Source organism: Mobula hypostoma, chromosome 4 (assembly GCF_963921235.1).
Source record: "Mobula hypostoma chromosome 4, sMobHyp1.1, whole genome shotgun sequence".
NCBI lineage: Eukaryota > Metazoa > Chordata > Chondrichthyes > Myliobatiformes > Myliobatidae > Mobula > Mobula hypostoma.
Window position 1 is genome coordinate 120853735 of NC_086100.1, and position 20384 is coordinate 120874118.

The following is a 20384-nucleotide window of genomic DNA, read 5'->3' on the forward strand; positions in this document are numbered from 1 at the left end:
AAAAAGTAGTTTTGGTTAATGTTTATGCTCCTAATATGGATTGTCCGGAATTTTATAAATCATTGTTTGATCAGTTTCCGAATTTGAACGAGTTTTCATTGATTTGGGGCGGAGATCTTAATACCTGTTTATCTCCAGCTTTGGACCGTTCGGCTCCTTTACGGACTTTACCTAATAAATCTGCAAATTTGATTAATTTTTTCCTTTCTGATTCTGGGTCGACGGACATTTGGCGTTTTCTGCATCCTCAGGAAAAAGATTTTTCCTTCTTTTCACATGTTCATCATTCCTATTCAAGAATTGATTATTTTTTCATTGATTCTCGTCTCATTCCTTCAGTGATTAAATGTGATTATGATTCTATAACCATTTCGGATCATGCTCCACTTAAGCTTTCTATTAAAATTATGGCCAATATACCAAACAATAGACAATGGCGTTTTAATTCGCTGTTGCTTCAGGACTCGGACTTTGTTAATTTTATGAATGAACAGATTGAGCTTTTTTTTACAATTAACCATACAGAAGATATTTCGGTTAACACTCTTTGGGACACTTTTAAAGCCTATATTCGGGGTCAGATTATTTCGTATTCCGTTGCTTTGAGGAAGAAACAGAAGCAGGAGGAGATGGCAATTGTGGACAAGATTAAAGAAATTGATAAGAAATATGTTATGGCTCCTTCTGAGGAGCTATACAAACAAAGAACTGAACTTCAAATGGAACACAGTTTACTACTCTCGTCCTCGATTGTAAACCAATTAAAGAAAACAAGAAGTGATTTTTATGTTCACAGTGATAAAATTGGCAAGCTGCTGGCTAATCAATTGAAATCTAATTATGTTAAATCTCAAATCAATCAGATTTATAACCAAAATGATCGATTGATATTGGATCATGTGGGGATTAATCAAACCTTTTGTGATTTTTATTCTTCTTTATATCAATCAGAGTCTCCTCGAGATTCTAAATATATGAATGATTTTTTAGATAAGTTAGACTTCCCTCAGATTTCACAGGATATGTCTTCTTTATTAGATACTTCCATTACAATGGATGAGATTAAGAATGTTATTTTTTCTATGAATCTGGGGAAAGCTCCTGGCCCTGATGGGTTTACCGTTGAATTTTATAAATGTTTTGCTTCTTTATTGATTCCTTGGCTCTATAAGGTTTTTGAGACTTCTTTGAAACTTGGTAAACTTCCGGAATCTTTTAATAGAGCATCAATTTCTTTAATACTAAAGAAGGATAAAGACCCTGCTCAATGTGCATCTTATAGACCAATATCTTTATTAAATGTTGATTCTAAAGTTTTTTCTAAGTTATTAGCAAATAGACTAGAAAAAGTACTTCCTTCTATTATTTCGGAAGACCAAACGGGTTTTATTAAAGGTCGTTACTCTTTTTATAATATTCGTACATTGTTAAATATCGTTTATACTCCCTCACAAAATGTTCCTGAGTGTGTTATTTCTTTAGATGCCGAGAAAGCTTTTGATAGAGTAGAATGGCCTTATTTATTTAAGGTGCTTGAAATGTTTAATTTTAGCTTGAAATTTATATCCTGGATTAAACTGTTATATCACTCCCCTGTAGCCTCGGTTCGTACTAACTCCTTAAACTCACCTTTTTTTCCTCTCTTTCGTGGTACTCGACAAGGCTGTCCTCTTAGTCCCCTATTATTTGATATTGCATTAGAACCTCTTGCAATTGCTATTCGAGAATCTTCAAATATTACTGGGATAACTCGGGGATTAAAGTCCCATAAATTATCACTCTATGCTGATGATTTACTTTTATATATTTCTAATCCTGAGAGATCCATTCCTGCTGTTTTAGAGTTATTAGCACAATTTGGTCTTTTCTCAGGTTATAAATTAAATCTTAGTAAGAGTGAACTTTTTCCGATTAATAAACATCTTCCCTTATATTATAAATTTCCATTTAAATTGATTAATAATTACTTTTCATATCTTGGGATTAAAATTACTTGTAAACATAAAGATTTATTTAAGACTAACTTTTTACCATTAATAGACCATATTACTCAACTTTCATCTAAATGGTTTCCCTTATATTTAACTTTGATTGGTCGTATTAATGCAGTTAAGATGTTTTTTTTGCCAAAATTTTTATATGTGTTTCAGGCATTACCAATTTTCGTTCCTAAATCTTTTTTTGATAAAGTTGACTCTAAAATTTCTTCATTTATTTGGCAGAATAAGAATCCGAGACTGGGTAAAATACATTTACAGAAAGCTAAGAGAGATGGAGGTTTAGCATTACCTAACTTTAGATTTTATTATTGGGCTATTAATATTCGACATATGAAATTTTGGTTACTTGACCGGGACATACTATCTATTCCTAAATGGGTAGCATTGGAATTACAATCTGTTCAGGGTTATACACTTGGTTCTATTTTAGGTTCCTCTCTTCCTTTTGATTCGAAACGCCTTAAGCAGGTCTCTAACCCGATAGTTAAATATGCTTTGCGCATTTGGTTTCAATTCAGAAAATTTTTTGATCTTAATCAATTCGGGTTAGCGATTCCTATTTTAGGTAACATATTTTTTCCTCCCTCTTTTACGGATCGCGCTTTTCAAACTTGGAAGACTAAGGGTATTTTACGGTTTTTGGATTTATTTTTAGATGGTTCCCTTATGTCTTTTGAACAATTATCTAATAAATATAACTTATCAAGAATACATTTTTTTAGATATTTACAAGTTAGAAATTTCCTAAGTACTATACTTTCTTCCTTTCCAATGCTTCCTCCTATATATATTTTAGATTCGATAATTAACCTTAATCCATGTCAGAAAGGTGCATCGGCTATGATTTATAATATTATTATGAAACTTAGGAAAGCTCCATTTGATAAGATTAGGGTAGATTGGGAACAGGAATTGGGGCTTACCATTTCTGTGGATGATTGGGGGCAGATTTTACAATTAGTTAATACTTCCTCTATTTGTGCTAAACATTCCCTAATTCAATTTAAAGTGGTTCATAGAGCACATATGTCCAAAGATAAGTTAGCGCGTTTTTACTCGCATATTAATCCTTTCTGTGATAGATGTTCGGGGCAGATAGCCTCTTTAACTCATATGTTTTGGTCTTGCCCTACTTTGGAAACTTTTTGGAGAGATATTTTCAATATTATTTCTAAGGTATTAAATATAGATATCTCTCCTCACCCTATTACTGCTATCTTTGGACTACCTAAAATTTCTAGTAATCTTTCCCCTTCAGCCCGTAGAATGATTGCATTTCTTACTTTAATGGCGAAAAGATGTATTTTACAACATTGGAAAGAGCTTAATGCTCCAACTACCTTTTTTTGGTTTTCTCAGACGATTTTATGTTTGAATCTGGAGAAAATTAGAAGTAACCTTTATGATTCTTCATTTAAATTTGAACAGATTTGGGGACCTTTTATTCGATATTTTCATTTAATGTAATATTTACCCTTCTTGTTTTTTCTTCACTGTTTTAATGGAGGTCGGGATTGAGGACGTGATTTTAAGTTTAACTCTGTTTGGTTTCAAGTTAGCCCATTGCTTTGCTTTGCTTTTAGTTAGTTGCACGGTGGGTTTTTTTTGGGGGGTTTTTTTTTCTTTTTTTTTCCATTGATATATATAAAATCTAGTATACTATTATGTTATCTTGGTTTCTTATGCTTAAATTACATTGTCTGTAGTATTTTCTTTTTGGTATTGTTATCTTTTGGAATTTTATTATACTTTAACATTGTATTAATGTTTATATGGCTTACCTTTTTTGTATACTTACTCAATAAAAAGATTTAAAAAGAAAGAGAAAGGACTTTTGAGCTGAAACGTTTCCCCTTGTAGAAGTTGTTTTTCTGATTTCCAGCACCTGCTGTTTTGTTGATTTAAGGTGAGACTGATTTATCAAGATGAGCAGTAAGGGAAGAACTTTAACAAGCAATAAATGATCAAAAAGTTTATGAAGAGGGTGATAGAATTTTGGGATTAATTAGAAAATTAACTGGGAGTTCTTTTGCAACTGTCAAAAACAGGTTAAAGGATACATAAAAGAATTTAGATTTAGATTTCCCTAAATCTAGGAACTCTCTCCCTCTCTCTTCTGTCTCTGATATGATACACTGCTCTTACTAATCTAGACTACTTTGATGACACCTCCCAAGCCATACATACAGTATCAGTTAGTGTACACTGTTACAGCACCAGCAATCAGTGATCAGGCAACGCATGGAAAACGTGGAGGAACTCAACAGGCCAGGCATCAGTGATCAGGGTTCAATTCCTGCCGCAGGAGTTGCCTCCCATATTCCAAAAACATAAGAGTTAGTGTTAGTAAGTTGTGGGTGTGCGATGTTAGTACTGGAAGCATGGAGACACCAGTGGGCTGGCCCCAGCTCACCTTTGGGCTGTGTTGGCAGTTCTTGGAGAATGAACAAGTAAATATATTTGATGAGATATGATATTGTTGGAAAGGGCCAAGCTGCTCTCAACAGCAATACAACAGATGAGCATATTTGGTAACACTTGGCCCTTCATATTATAATCGAATCAAGGCACTCATAAATCTATAATGATTTGAATTTGTGAAAGTTTGCAAAGACAGCGGGAAATAGCCGGGTTGCTCAAAGTTCCTGAAAAATATCCTTCCTAAGAACCTTATTATTCAGTACTCCATGACGTTTGCTCTGCTCTTTGCTGTATTGAGGGTGAGGATGTGAGCCTGCTCCTGCTGCTCTGGACATTGTGTCTGCAGGCTCCATGGCATTTTGCGTCATTATGTGATGAAATGAGGCCGAGGCTGTCGGCCTACTCCTGCTGCTCTGGGCTTCATGACTATGGACTCACTTTCGTTCTGAATGTTGTTGCTTGCTTTTATTGTCTTTTTTTCTCTCTCTCTCTGTGCATCAGGTGTTTGTTGGTCTTTTTTTTAAATGGGTACTTTTGAGCTTCTTGTTTTGTGGCTGTCTGTAAGGAAACAAATTTCAAGGTTGTATAATGCATAGTAGTAGTAGTAGTAGGCAGCCATTGATCCCAGGGGATCACGGTTTGCACCTCTGGTAGACTGTGTCCTCTCCAGGGCACAAGCCTGAGTGAGAAGATTTGAATTACCAGCTGTTGCCCAAGCAGCGGGTTCCCTCTCTCCATGACACTAATGTAGTCCAAGGGAAGGGCAAGCGCTGATACAGCTTAGCACCAGTGTCATCACAGAGACTGCCAGAGTAGAAACGTAGAAAAACCTGCAGCACAATAAAGGCTCTTCAGCCCACAATGCTGTGCCGAACATATACTTTCTTTAGAAATTACCTAGCGTTACCCATAGCCCTCTATTTTTCTAAGCATGTACCTAAGAGAAGTTGTAAACAAGATCAAACTGCCTTAGGGAGCCCGGCTCCAGATTCCTTCCTCGGGGTTTACTCCCGAAGCCTTTCCAATGGGTGGGTACGGCCGCAAAGCAGCGGAGATTTAAAATCAGAGTTTTCCATCTCATGAGCTGGCTGCCGTTCAGTAATGTATACATACTTTAATAATAAGTGTACTTTGAAATTTATTGGTTAAGAGGGAATGACTCAATAAGGAACTGAACACTGGGGAGTCAATTTCATTGCCTGTACTACCCCTCTTCAATTTATGGTGTCCTGATTTCCAAGGTAGAACTTTCTTCCTCTTTCAATGGAAACGTGTAAGTATTGATGTTCTCACTATTCAGATTCAGACTTATTTCTCACATGTATGTTGAAACATAGACAAATATGTCATTTGTGTTAACAACCAACACAACCTAAGGATGTGTGAGCACCACCACACATTCTGGCACCAACATAGCACGCCCATATTACTCAGCAGAACAACACAGACTACAACAAATAGAACAGAACACAATAAGCAACAAGACAACAGCAGCAAAACAAGCCCCTTTCCTCCCTCCCAACATGCACACGTGCAGACAGTCCTCATTAGACCATAAGATAATAAGGCATATGAACAGAATTAAGCCATTCAGCCCATCATGTTTGCTCCCCTATCCCATCATGGCTCCTGCCTTTGCCCCATGACCTTTGATACCCTTATTAATCAAGAACCTATCACCTTCTGCTTTAAATGTACGCAATGACATGGCCTCCACAGCATTTTGTGGTGAAGTATTCCATATATTCATCATCTGGCAATCCCAGACCAGACCTCGGGTCCTCCAGTTTCCGGACTTTCAAATGACCTTCAGGCTTTGATCTTTGGTATCAACCCTGATAATGGCCAATGATAGGATCCCAAACTCACCATTCATTTTGCATCCCACTCATGTGGATACCCAGTCCCAAGACCCACTGACCTGGGATTAATGGCCACGGATGTCCTTGGTCATGCATCCACCTGGCTTGCCTTTTCAGGTGGAGAGGTATCCTGGATCCGGGTACACTTCATTACCTCTCCACGTCACTGCCCTTCAAATGCGTAGCTCTGAGCGTTGGCCTAGACTCTAGCCTGACCTCTAACCCCTCTATATCTTGTCCCTAAGCCCTACTCTAACCCCAGACTCCCATTCCCTAAACCAGATCTGATCACTAACTTCTTTCTCTGTTCCCAAGACCATCCCTATGACTTAAAAAACAACCAAGTCTGAGCCATGACCCCGACAGAGACTGCATCTTGGTACCATCTTGACCAGAGTATGTTTGAGCAGTATGTTTATGCAAGACAAGTGTTTCTCAGTATCTTGGTTCATGTGACAATAATAGACCAATTCCACTTCCAATTCCTATTTGTAAACCTTGCCCAAGCCTCAAAAGCAATGTTTAACCTTCAATAAAATAGAGCTATTTCACAGAGTGATACACAGCCAAATGATGAGAGCTGAGTGTAAAGTTTGGTCAAAGTGGATGGGGTATTTAGAACAACAGAGAATGAGAGACTGTCAGGCCAGCTCCCACCCAGTCTCCCAGTCTCCCAGTCTCCCAGTCTCCACCCGGCTAATGGATTCACACCTCCCAGTCTAATTGGATTCACCTGCTGCTCATTCCAGGTTCATTGTCTGCAGCCTGTTTAACCCCAGTTCTCATCCATAGTCCTTGTTCATGCATTGAACCAGCCACTCTTCCAGTTTACCTTGTTGTGTGTTGTTTCTGTTCTCGCTTGTACTGTGGCCCTTTGTAGCTTGTAATTTTGCAGCCTACTATTAAATTTATTGTTTGGTGCTGATTCATTTCCATTGCCCTGCTTTTGGATCAAGGCACCTCGACATTTCCTGACAGGATGTGTAGACCAACAATTGACTGAGCAGAGGATGCTCACTTCAAGGAAATTGTCTGCCAACATGAGCACGTGATCCAGCGGCAGCAGGAATCCACTGTCCATCTCTCTGAACTTTTCATCAAACTCTCTGCCTTGGTGCAGCAACTCCACGTCAGTCAACCTTCGAGCCTCGAATTTCTATGCCCAAATCCTTTGATGGATCTGCAATCCAATGCCACAACTCTTGTCCCAGTGTCCTTTCCTTTCCTGAAGTGTCTTACTCTTTGAGTTCCAGCTGTCTCTGTATTCTACAGACTGGGCCAAGACTGCCTTCCTCATTTCTCTCTTGATGTGGCGAGCTCTGACCTGGGCCACTGCTAACTGGGACAATAAAGCCACCAGTTACAACAAATGATGTTTTCACTGCTGAGATGTGATGGATTTTCAACAATCCAGGAAGTGGGGGGGGAGTTTGCAACAGATCTGATAACTTGCCTATGTTAATGTTCATGCTCTGTGCTGGGTTACACTGTAGAATTCAGGACACCCACAGTGGTATGCAGCTGAAACGCAGAAGCCCTGCTGGCCCAATACCATCACGGCCTCTCAGAGCGCTTGAAAGACAAGCTGTCTACCTGACAGAAGAGCACCGACCTCAAACGCCCCATCATTCTGGCTCTCTGTATTGCGAGTGTCTTGTGGAGCAGCCCTGCAGATCATCACGAGAGCCTCCAGAAACCAGGCAGTTAGGGAGGGCTTTCTTAACCAGCCCCCCTCCCCACCCACCCACCCACCCCCAGAGCAAGAGTGCTGCTGGAGAAACAACTTGTCCGCCTATTGTGGCAAAGCCCAGTCACATGCCAAGTGCCCACTGTGTCTGGGAAACCGGTTCCTCCAGGTGGAGACAAGGGCTTCTAGTCTGGCAAGCACTCCCCAGCCCCTTGTTCCAGCACCCTTGCCTGTCTCACTCTCTCTGTCCTCCTCCACACAATGTCAGCCCTACGCACACAGGAAACTCTGGTGGATTCTGGTGCAGCAGACAACATTCTGAATCAGACTCTGTGTGTGCATCTTGAACACCCTACCATACCTGTCTCTCACCCCTTCAACATGACGGCCATTGACAGATGTCCCCTAAGGTCTGGGACAGTCAGAACGCGCACACAGCCTATACACACAAGTTGGACAGTACTACAAGTCCATCCAATTATTCCTGATCAACTCAACTAACACTCCCCTCATCCTGGGTTACTCCTGGTCCTCCACTCACGACCCCCACTTCACCTGGTCATCCAGTGCACTATGGAGTTGGGGACTTGCCTGCCTGCACCCTCAGTTGACTTTGACCCATAAATCCATGGAGATGGAGGCAACCTGTGACCTCACCAAACTCCCAAAGGGCTACCATGACTTGACCATCACCTTCAGTAAAAGGGAAGCTAGCACCCTGAAACCGCAGACCATATGACTGCACAATCAACCTCCTCCTGATCACCACCCCTCCTCAAAGTCCTCTGTTCTCCCTCTCTCCTCCTGAAACCCAAGCCATGAAGGACTACGTCACTGAAGCTCTACATAACAGCTTCATTCACCCATCCCAGGCCCCAGTCAGTGCAGGATTCTTCTTTGAAAGATGGATGTCTTTGTCACTTCCACCATCAATGCTGCCCTAAAACACATCCTTCCATTTCTTGTATGTCTGCCCTACCCTATCCTCCCACCAAGGGTAGGGTTCCTCTTGTCCTCACCTACCACCCGAGCAGCCTGACGTCCAGCACATTATCTCTGTAGCTTCCACCATCTCCAATGGGATCCCACCACAAAGCACATCTTTCCCTCCCACCCCCCCACCACCCCTACTTTCTGCTTTCCACAGAAATCACTCCCTACACAACACCCTTGTCTATTCTCCATTCCCACTGATCTCCCTCCTGGTATTTATCCTTGCAAGTGTAACAAGTGCCACACCTCCTCCCTCAATTCCATTCAGGGCCCCAAACAGTCCTTCCAGGTGAGGTGACACATCGTCTACTGTATCCGGTGCTCCCAGTGTGGCCTCCTATATATCAGTGATTGGGAGACCACTTCGCTGATTACCTATCAGAAAAATCAGGATCTCCCAGTGGCCATCCATTTTAATTCCACTTCCCATCCCCCATTCTGACATGTCGATCCATGGCCTCCTCTACTGCTGTGATGAGGCCACACTCAGACTGGAGGAGCAACTGCTTATATTGCGCTTGGGTAGCCTCCAACCTGATGGTAGGAATATCGGGATTGGCCACCCCCACTCTCCTCACCATTCCCCATCCCCTTTCCCCTCTCTCACTGTTTCTCCTTGCCTTCACTCTCTGCTGCTCCTCTCCCTTTTCTTTCTTCCATAGCCTTCTGACCTCTCCTGTTCTCCAGCCCTGTATCTCTTTCACCAATCCACTTCACAGCTTTTTACTTCACCCCTGCCCCCTCCCGGTTTCACCTATCACCTTGTGTTTCTTCCTCCCCTCTCTCTACCTTCTAACTAACTCTGACTCTTCATCTTTTTCTCTACAGTCCTGAAGAAGGATCTCGGCCTGAAATGTCAACTGTATTCTTTTCCATAGATCTTGCCCAGCCTACTGAGCTCCCCCAGCATTTTCTGTATAAGAAATTTCCTTTCATTTAAACAATTTGTTTATGATATACACTCAATGGCCAGTTTATTAGCTACTTCCTGTACCTAATGAAGTAGTCAATGAGTGTATGTTCATTATCTTCTGTTGCTGTAGCCCAACCACTTTGAGAATTGATGTGTTGTGTATTCAGAAATGCTCTTCTGCCCACCACTGTTGTAATGTGTGGTCATTTGAGTTACTAACAAGAGAAAATCTGCAGCTACTGGAAGTTCCGAGCAACACACACAAAATGCTGGAGGAACTCAGCAGGAAAGGCTGCATATATGGGAAAAAAGTACAGTTGACGTTTCAGGCCAAGACCCTTCGGCAGGACTGGCTATTAAATGAGTCCTGGAGGATTGGAGATGTTGGCAAATGGGAAACACTGAAGCCTTCCTGATCTGAAATGACCACCAGAACTTCATATCCATACAACAGACCCGCCAACTCAACCCATGTTATCTGTTGCCAAGGTTCTGTTATTATCGCTCCTCTTGGCTTGTTGATAACTGCCATGCAATTGTGCCCAAATCACATCTCTGGTGGTTTTGACTTGTAACTGTCTGGGAATTAGGTCTGATGTCCTCATATACATAAATTCGGTCCTCCCGAAGGGTTTCGACCCTAAATGTTGACTGTACTTTTTCCATAGATGCTGCCTGGCCTGCAAAGTTCCTCCAGCATTTTGTGTATGTCATTTGAGTTACTGTCACCTTCCTGTCAGCTTGAAAAAGACTGGCCATTCTTCTCTGACCCTTCTCATGAACAGAGTGTTTTTGCCCACAGAGCTGCCACTTCATTGAAAGTTATTTTATTTTTGCACTTTTCTCTGTAAATTCTAGAGACTGTTATAACCATATAAACCATATAACAATTGCAGCACAGAAACAGGCCAACTCAGTCCTTCTAGTCTGTGCCGAACTCTTACCCTATCCTAGTCCCACTGACCTGCACTCAGCCCATAACCCTCCATTCCTTTCCTGTCCATATATCTATCCAATTTAATTTTAAACGACAACATAGAAACTGCCTCAACCGTTTCTGCTGGAAGCTCGTTCCACACAGCTACCACTCTCTGAGTAAAGAAGTTCCCCCTCATGTTACCCCTAAGCTTTTGCCCTTTAACTCTCAATTTATGTCCTCTTGTTTGAATCTCCCCCATTCTCAAATGAAAAAGCCTATCCACGTCAACTCTATCAATCCCCCTCATAATTTTAAACACCGCTATCGAGTGTCCCCTCAACCTTCTACGCTCCAAAGAATAAAGACCTAACTTGTTCAACCTTTCTCTGTAACTTAGGAGATGAAACCCAGGCAACATTTTAGTAAATCTCCTCTGTACTCTCTCAATTTTATTGACATCATTCCTATAATTCAGTCACCAGAACTGTACACAATACTCCAGATTTGGCCTTACCAATGCCTTATACAATTTCAACATTACATCCCAACTCCTATACTCAATGCTCTGATTAATAAAGGCCAGCATACCAAAAGCTTTCTTCATCACCCTATCCACATGAGATTCCACCTTCAGGGAACTATGCACCATTATTTCTAGATCCCACTGTTCTACAGCATTCTTCAATGCCCTACCATTTACCATGTATGTCCTATTTTGATTAGTCCTGCCAAAATGTAGCACCTCACATTTTTCAGCATTAAACTCCATCTGCCATCTTTCAGCCCACTCTTCTAACTGGGCTAAATCTCTCTGCAAGCTTTGAAAACCTACTTCATTGTCCACAACGTCACCTATCTTAGTGTCATCTGCATACTTACTAATACAATTTACCACCCCATCATCCAGATCATTAATATATATTACAAACAACATTGGACCCAGTACAGATCACTGAGGCGCACTGCTACACACCGTCCTCCAATCTGACACACAGTTATCCACCAGTACTCTCTGGCATCTCCTATCCAGCCACTGCTGAATCCAATTTACTACTTCAATATTAATGCCTAACAATTGAACCTTCCTAACTAACCTTCCATGTGCAACCTTGTCTAAGGTCTTACTGAAGTCCATATAGACAACATCCACCGCTTTACCCTCGTCAACTTTCCTAGTAACCTCATCAAAAAATTCAATAAGATTTGTCAAACATGACCTTCCACGTACAAATCCATGTTGACTGCTCCTAATCAGACCCTGTCTATCCAGATAATTATATATGCCATCTCTAAGAATACTTTCCATCAATTTACCCACCACTGACGTCAAACTCACAGGCCGATAATTGCTAGGTTTACTCTTAGAACCCTTTTTAAACAATGGAACCACATGAGCAATACGTCAATCCTCCGGCACCACCCCCGTTTCTAATGACATTTGAAGTATTTCTGTCAGAGCCCCTGCTATTTCCATACTAACTTCCCTCAAGGTCCTAGGGAATATCTTGTCCGGACCTGGAGACTTATCCACTTTTATATTCCTTAAAGACGCCAGTACTTCCCCTTCTTTAATCGTCATACTTTCCATAACTACCCTTCTTGTTTCCTTTACCTTACACAATTCAATATCCTTCTCCTTGGTGAATACCGAAGAAAAGAAATTGTTCAAAATCTCCCCCACCTCTTTTGGCTCCGCACATAGCTGTCCACTCTGATTCTCCAAGGGACCAATTTTATCCCTCACTATCCTTTTGCCACTAACGTAACAGTAGAAACCCTTGGGATTTATTTTCACCTTACTTGCCAAAGCAGCCTCGTATCTTCTCTTAGCTTTTCTAATTTCTTTCGTAAGATTCTTTTTACGTTCTTTTTATTCCTCGAGCACCTCATTAACTCCAAACTGCCTATATTTATTGTAAATCCCTCTCTTTTTCCGAACCAAGTTTCTAATATCTCTTGAAAACCATGGCTCTCTCAAACTTTTAACCTTTCCTTTCAACCTAACAGGAACATAAAGGTCCTGTACCCTCAAAATTTCACCTTTAAATGACCTCCATTTCTCTGTTACATCCTTCCCATAAAACAAATTGTCCCAACCCACTCATTCTAAATCCTTTCGCATTTCCTCAAAGTTAGCCTTTCTCCAATCAAAAATCTCAACCCTGGGTCCAGTCCTATCCTTCTCCATAATTATATTGAAACTGATGGTATTATGGTCACTGGACCCAAAGTGCTCCCCAACACATACCTCCGTCACCTGCCCTATCAGGAGATCCAACACTGCCCCTTCTCTAGTTGGAACCTCTATGTATTGCTGCAAAAAACTATTTTGCGCACATTTGACAAACTCCAAACCATCCAGCCCTTTTACAGAATGGGCTTCCCTGTCTATGTGTGGAAAATTAAAATCTCCCACAATCACAACCTTATGCTTACTACAAATATCCGCTATCTCCTTACACATTTGCTCCTCCAGTTCTCGGTCCCCATTAGGTGGTCTATAATACACCCCTATAAGCGTCACTACATCTTTCCTATTCTTCAATTCCACCCAAATAGCCTCCCTGGATGAGTCCACTAATCTATCCTGCCAGAGCACTGCTTTTATGTTTTCTCTGACAAGCGATGCAACACCTCCCCCTCTTGCTGTTGTAAGTGAAAATCCCAGGAGATCAGCAGTTTCGGAGATTCTGAAACTTCCAGTCTGGCACCAACAATCATTCAACAGCAGAGTCACTTACATCACTTTTTTTCTCCATTCTGATGCTTACTCTGAGCAACAACTGAACCTCTTGACCATGCCTGCACGCTTTTATGCAATGAGTTGCTGCTACATGATTGGCTGATTCGATACTTGCATTAATAGCCAGGTGTACAGCAGTACCTCATAAATTCACCTGTGAGTGTATATTAATGGCTTGGATGAATATATTTGTAAGCTTATTCGTAAGATGACACAGAGGTTGGCAGGCTTGTAGATGGTGAGGATGTTTACTAAAGGATATAGCAAGTTATAGATCAGTTGAAAATATGGAGAGAGAAATGGCAGTTGTTGTTTAATCTGAACAGGTGCAAGTTGTACTTTGGGCTATCAAATTCAGGAGGAAAGTATACAGTAAATGGCAGGGCAATTGGGAGCACTCAGGTGCAGGGAAATATTGAGGTGCTCGTTCATATCTCCCTGAAAATTCCAACGCAAGTTGATAGTCTAGTAAAGAAAGCATGTGGCATACTTGTCTTCATAGGTGAGGGCATTAATTGTAAAAGTTGGAAAATCATTTTTCAGGCATGGCATGTGCATTTCTGGTTGCAGCATTACAGGAAGGACATGGAAGCTTCAGAGTGGATACAGAATCGGCTTTCTGGATTAGAGAGTATTGGATCTAAGGAGAGTTTGGACAGACTTGGAATGTTTTCCCCTGAAGGTGCAGAGGCAGAGGGGTGATCTGATAGAACTACAATATATGAGAGGTATATGTCAAGTGATAGAGGGCATAGCTTTAAGGTGAGAGGTGGAAGTGAAGATGAGGCTTACGAGGCAAATTGTTATGTAGTAGGGTGCCTGAAGCACACTGCCAAGGAAGGTGCTTAAAGCAGAAATGACGGCAGCGTTTAAGAGGCACTTAAGACAGGCAGGAAAATGGGGAGATGTCGTTCATGTGCAGGCAGGTGGAACTGGTTTAAATTTGCACCATCTCGGTACAGTTATTGTGGACTGAAGGGCCTATTCCTGCACTGTACTCTTTGTACGAACATGAATACCACAAAGATTAAGCCATTTTTTCAATGTGTCTGTAGAAACCAGATGTTCCTGTAGGCAGTTTGAGTAGCTGCCTTTTCATGCAGCTGAGGAAATCCGTTGCCAACGGTTCTATTATTACCACTCAACTTGCTCCCTTTTTACCTTCTTGATAACTGCCATGCAATTGTGCCCAAATTACATATCTGGTGACTTTGACTTGAAACTGTCTGGGAATGAGGTCTGGTGTCAATTGCGTGCACCAGGCAGATGGCCTAGTATGGCTTTGTGTTCAGGACTTGAGAGATTCTGTCCGGTCTCAAAGCCAAGCCATCCCACAGCTATTCGTGGGAGAGGGTGGGGTGAATAGGAAGGTTCAGGCCAACAGAAAGCAGGGGGTCAGAGTTCCTGAATTATTTTAGACATCATTAGATAGATTCTTGAGAAAAGAAGAGGCCAAAAATTATTTGGTGCAGGTGGAAATGTAAGATTGAAATTATATTCAAATGATGTGTGATTTTTGAATAGTAGAACAGGTTTGAGTAACTAAATAGCTTTTCCTGTTTATGAAAGCCCGAAGATGTCATTGTGCAATTTTTAGTTGTACAGAAAATGGGTAACAGAATTTGGAAAAGAAAATAGGAATTAGCAAGTTAATGAGCAGCAAAATGAAAACACGAGGTGAAGTTTTAGCAGAGGAAGTTGTGTTCCCCAAACTCTTGCAACAATACCTGTATTGCTAATAAAGTCATCACATAGGTATTGTCCTCTTTGAAGTTGTAAGTAGACTCATCTAACAGTCTCAACACACAAATATGATAAATTAAAGATAGTTTGCCCAAGAATGGGCAAAATGTTGCAGAACAAAATTCCACTCTGAAAAAGAGATGTTTTGAGATTTAGGTATAATTTTCTTCAGAATTTCTTTACCGTTGGGGAGAAATTTAGTTACTTGGACATGTGTGAGTTTCTAGAGTCCAGTAGTGAAAGGCCTGTAAGAACTCTTAAGGAATTAAGTGAGTGGATGATTGGCAAAAAGCTGGAAACCATGTGAGTTCTGGTGATACTCAGTGTATGGAGAATTGGGAAATTTTGTTTCCAGCTGTTGATGGGAATTTCCCATAACCTTAAGGGCACAATTGCAAGAACATTATTAGCAAAACCTGTCCCTGAAGCCATAGCAGAATTTACAAACAAGCTGACTATAAATAGTCCCTAATTAGAGAACATAACAGCAGATTTATCAAAAGAGAGGCAATGTCCCCAGACATCTTAATCGACTGTATTTATTATAATTAAACCTCAAAATCAAGAATGCTACAATAGAGCTTCCAAATTCATGTGGTTTGCTTCATTGTGGTACATTTATATTCAGGCTTTGAATTTTCTTGATACATTGTTTATCATTTCAGGTGATCCTTCTCATTTACATTTTGCAATTTGAGTTCACTTACTTTTGCAAGTTTGATACTTTCTCTTTATGGACCTGCATAATATAAGTAAACATAGATAAAAAAGAAATGAAGAGTGGGGCGAAGAGTGGAATAAAGAATCATGAAAAAGGGACAAAATAATCCCATTATTATCCTGTAGGAAGCAGTGTTGGTTTTACTTTTCATCCTAAAGGCAATGAGCAGGATTTCCATTGTAAGTTTTCGGAGGTCTAAGCTGTGTCAACATAATTCCACATGCACTCACAGGGCACAGCTTCCTGGTATCCCAGCTCAATAATGCTACTACTTACTGATGCAAGTTATCTGATTTTAACAACTTAAAAATTAAAACAGGCACCAGAGTTTGTCAATAATATCATCTGTACTGATGCTATTTCTCCAAGTTTCCTGCTGACAGGCAAGTAGGAGAAGCCCAGTAGAAGTTTGCCCCTTCGGCTTTGTAATGTTGGTTTTACTGATTTTATAAGATCATAAAATATAGAAGCAGAATTAGGCTGTTCGGCCCATCAAATCTGATCTGTATTCCATCCTGGCTAATTTATTATCCCTCTCAACCCCATTCCCCTTTCTTCTCCCCATAACCTTTGATGTGCTTACTAATCAAGAACCTATCAACCTTTGCTTTAAATCTCCTCAATGACTTGGCCTCCAAAGCCATCTGTAGTGATAAATTCCACAGATTCATCACCCTCTGGCTAAAGAAATTGTTCCTTATCTCTATTCTAATGGGCACCCTCTATTCTGAGGCTGTGCCTTCTAGTGAGACTCACCAAAAATAGGAAATATTCTCTCCATACCCACTCTAACTAGGACTTTCAATATTGGATTGGATTCAATGAGATCCCCACGATTCTTCGAAACTCCAGAGAGTACAGGCCCAGAGCCATCCAATGCTCCTCATACATTAAACCTATTATACTGCACCTATTTTCTATGTTTCTATGTTTCTATCATTCCCAGAGTCATTCATGTGAATCTCCTCTTGACCCTCTCCAATGTCAGCATATCTTTCCTTAGATAAGGGGCCCAAAATTGATCACAATACTCCGTGAGGTCTGACCAATGTCTTACAAAGCCTCAGCATTACATTATTTCTTGTATATTCTAGTCCTCTCAAAATGTATGTTTTCCTTACCACTGACTCAATCTGCAATTTGATCTTTAGGGAATCTTGCATGAGGACTCCCAAGTCCCCTTGCATCTGTTTTTGAGTTTTCTCCTAGTTTAGAAAATACTCTATGCCTTTATTTCTTCTACCAAAAATGCGTGACCGTACACTTACTGCACTGATTTCCATCTGTCACTCCCTGGTCTATTCACTCAATCTGTCCAAGTCCTTCTGCAAACTCTCTACTTCCTCAACGTTACACACCCCTCTACCTACCTTCATATAAGTCACAAACATGGCCACAAAGCTATCAATTCCATCATCCCAATCATCGAATACAACAAAAAAACAAGTGGACCCGACACCGATCCCTGCAGAACACCACTAGTCACTGGAAGTCAATCAGAAAAGGTCCAACTCTTTGCCTCCTGCCAATCTGCCAATCTTCTATCCATGCTAGTATATTTCCTGTAGCTTCATGGGCTCTTATCTTGTTAAGCCAGCTCATGTGTGGCACCTTGTCAAAGGCTTCTGAAAATCCTAGTAAACAATATCCACTGCCTATCCTGCCTGTAATTTCCTCAAAGAATTCCAACAGATTTGTCAGGCAAGATTTCATCTTAATGAAACTATACATCTCCTCAACTATTGAAATCAGGCTAACTGGCCTTCCTTCTGCTTCCCTCCCTCCTTAAAAAGTGGAGTGATATTTGCAATTTTCCAGTCTTCTGATCCATTTTGCCAATATTGCTGATCCTCTGACTCTGATAGATAAAAGCAAAGAGAAGGTAAAGAGTTAAAGATGGATGCTTGTGATAAGATGGCGACGTGTTTGGTCGCAGCAACCTCTCCCGGTCCAACCAATGGTGTAATTATTTGTCTTTTATGTCCCTGTTATGATCACAAGACACTGCTGGACGTTAAGAACACTAAGTCCTGTACTGCAGGTTTACCTCACTAGCCAGTTGCTGGATTGCGGTGGACCTGTGCAGCATAGGCTTGTTGAGTACGGTTACGCCATCTGCTACCACCACCCAGGGAAGAAGGCATCAGAGGCAGTGCGTGGTCCAACAAATGATTGTCCTGAAAGTTTTTCTTGTGACCCTGTTGGACATTGGTAATGTAGAATACTGCAAGTCTGGTTCATTGGTAAGACTGACGACAGTGGAACTGTGTGACCTCGGTTGCTGTGCAGGAGCCATCCAGGAGAGGAAACGTCGGAGATGGTGTATGAGCGAACAGAGGCATACTGGGCATGCTAGAGTCCATGTTGAGTCAGGGGCTGGCCCCTCCCATTGGGGCTGCTGTACAGTATTTGTTCAGTGGAAAGCAAGCTGAATTGTGCTCCTCAGCAGCTGCACTGGGCATGAGAAACTGCTGCACGCTTGTTCTTGCAGAAACATGGCTCCAGTAAAACATCCCAATCTTCAGACTGTGCCACTCAGGGACTTGGTCTAACATTACTTCTTGTGACAGTATGTGCTATCGTAACTTTAGGTGCTGTGTGTGACTGGATGTACTGTGTTTTGCACCTTGGCCCTGGAAGGACATTGTTTCACTCAGCTGTACATGTTGGAAACTGGAAGAACAAACAACCTGATGCAGGAACCCAGAGGCCGGAATGCATCGGTCAAGGAAAGGAATTGTCAACACCTTGGGTTGAAACTTCGCAGCAGGGCTGCTCAATTTTCACCTTCTCCATGCCTTGTTCTTGTGCAAATATGTGGCATAAGTTATCGTTTAACTGGCCATAAAGGCTGAGCCCTCACAATTAAGAAACTATAAATACGGCCGACTTCCAAAAGACTTGAGACTTGCCCTGCTGAGTACTGTAAGTATCCTCCAAAGCCATCTATGTGAATCCTCGTCCATGAGGAGTGGTGGTAGAACAAATCTACATGCTCATTGGCCCGTGGCCCCTGCTGTTCAGTAGATGGCGGCAGTGAGAGAGGGAACAAAAGCAATAAATGGTGCAAGCTGGGTGTCGAGGAATGTGAAGGTAGGTGACAGAGCTGGAGGGAGATAAGCAGGAACATAAAGTGCTACCAGAACTGGATTTGGATAGGTAAAGGAGGTGGGAATGGGAACAATTAAAGGAGAGGTGAACAATAGTTGGAACCGGGGTGAGGAGTGAGGAACCTATGTGTGTAGTAGGTGAATCAAACCAGGGTGGGGAAGATGATGAAAATTGTTGAAGAGAGGCTGAGGTGTACATAGGAAAGGAGACAGAAATGGGAGGACTGTAGGATTAGAAGGAGAAGAAGAGGGAGGAGAAATGGTCTGCAACAGAGATCGTAGGTGTAGGTATTCTGTGAAACAGTCTCTGAGTCTGCGCTTGATCTCACCAGTGCAGAGGAGGCCACGTTGGGAGCACCGAATGCAGTAGTCGAGTTTGGAGAAGATGCAACGTGATTCTTTGCCTTACATGGAAGGACCGTTTAAGTCCATGTGGTGAGGGAGGAGGTATACGTGTTGCATCAACTGCAAGGGCAGAGGAAAATGCCAAGGATAAGGGAGAGATGACCAGACCAGGGAGTCACAGAGAGAGTTGTCCTGGATTAAGATAGAAAGGAGTGGGGAGGAAAAGATGCAGCTGGTGGTGTGAACAATGACAAAGGCTGACATGCTGGATGTAAGGGCTCATGGGGGAATTTTATCTCAGTTCTGTCTGGGAGGAGGCAGAGTGAGAGCAGAAACATGAGGAGATGTGAGATAGGGCTCCATCAAACTCAACAGTAGGGAAGGCATCCTTCCTGAAAAAGGAGGACTTCTTAGGTGTCCTGGAACATAAAGCCTCAAAGCAGGTGAGGTGCAGACAGAGAAACTGGGAGACAGGAATTACCATTCCAAGAGATTCCTTACATGAGATAGGATGGGAAGAGGTGTAAACTATGCAGCTGGGGAGAACTGGTGGGTTTATAGCAAATATCAGTGAATAGTTTGTCTCCTAAGTTGGAGACAGAGTGATCTAGAAAGGGGAGAGCAGTGTCACAAGTGGTCCACGTGGGACAGGTATCCTTTCAGATTAGAGACATCTTTGAACCAAAAGGTGATGCTCCTAATGCATTGCGTGCAATCAATGACATGCTGCACTGTATCCTTGCAAGGCCACTTGCTCTCTACAGTGATAGAGGATAAACTGCATTCAACTTTCTTAGAATATTGAATGAATGCAATTTCCTTTATATGACCATGTTGCAAATTTCTCTAAGTACCATCCCAGATGAAATGATGGGAAAGGTTCTGGTTCACTTCTCAGAATAATGCAAAAATCCGCATAGTTTTGTT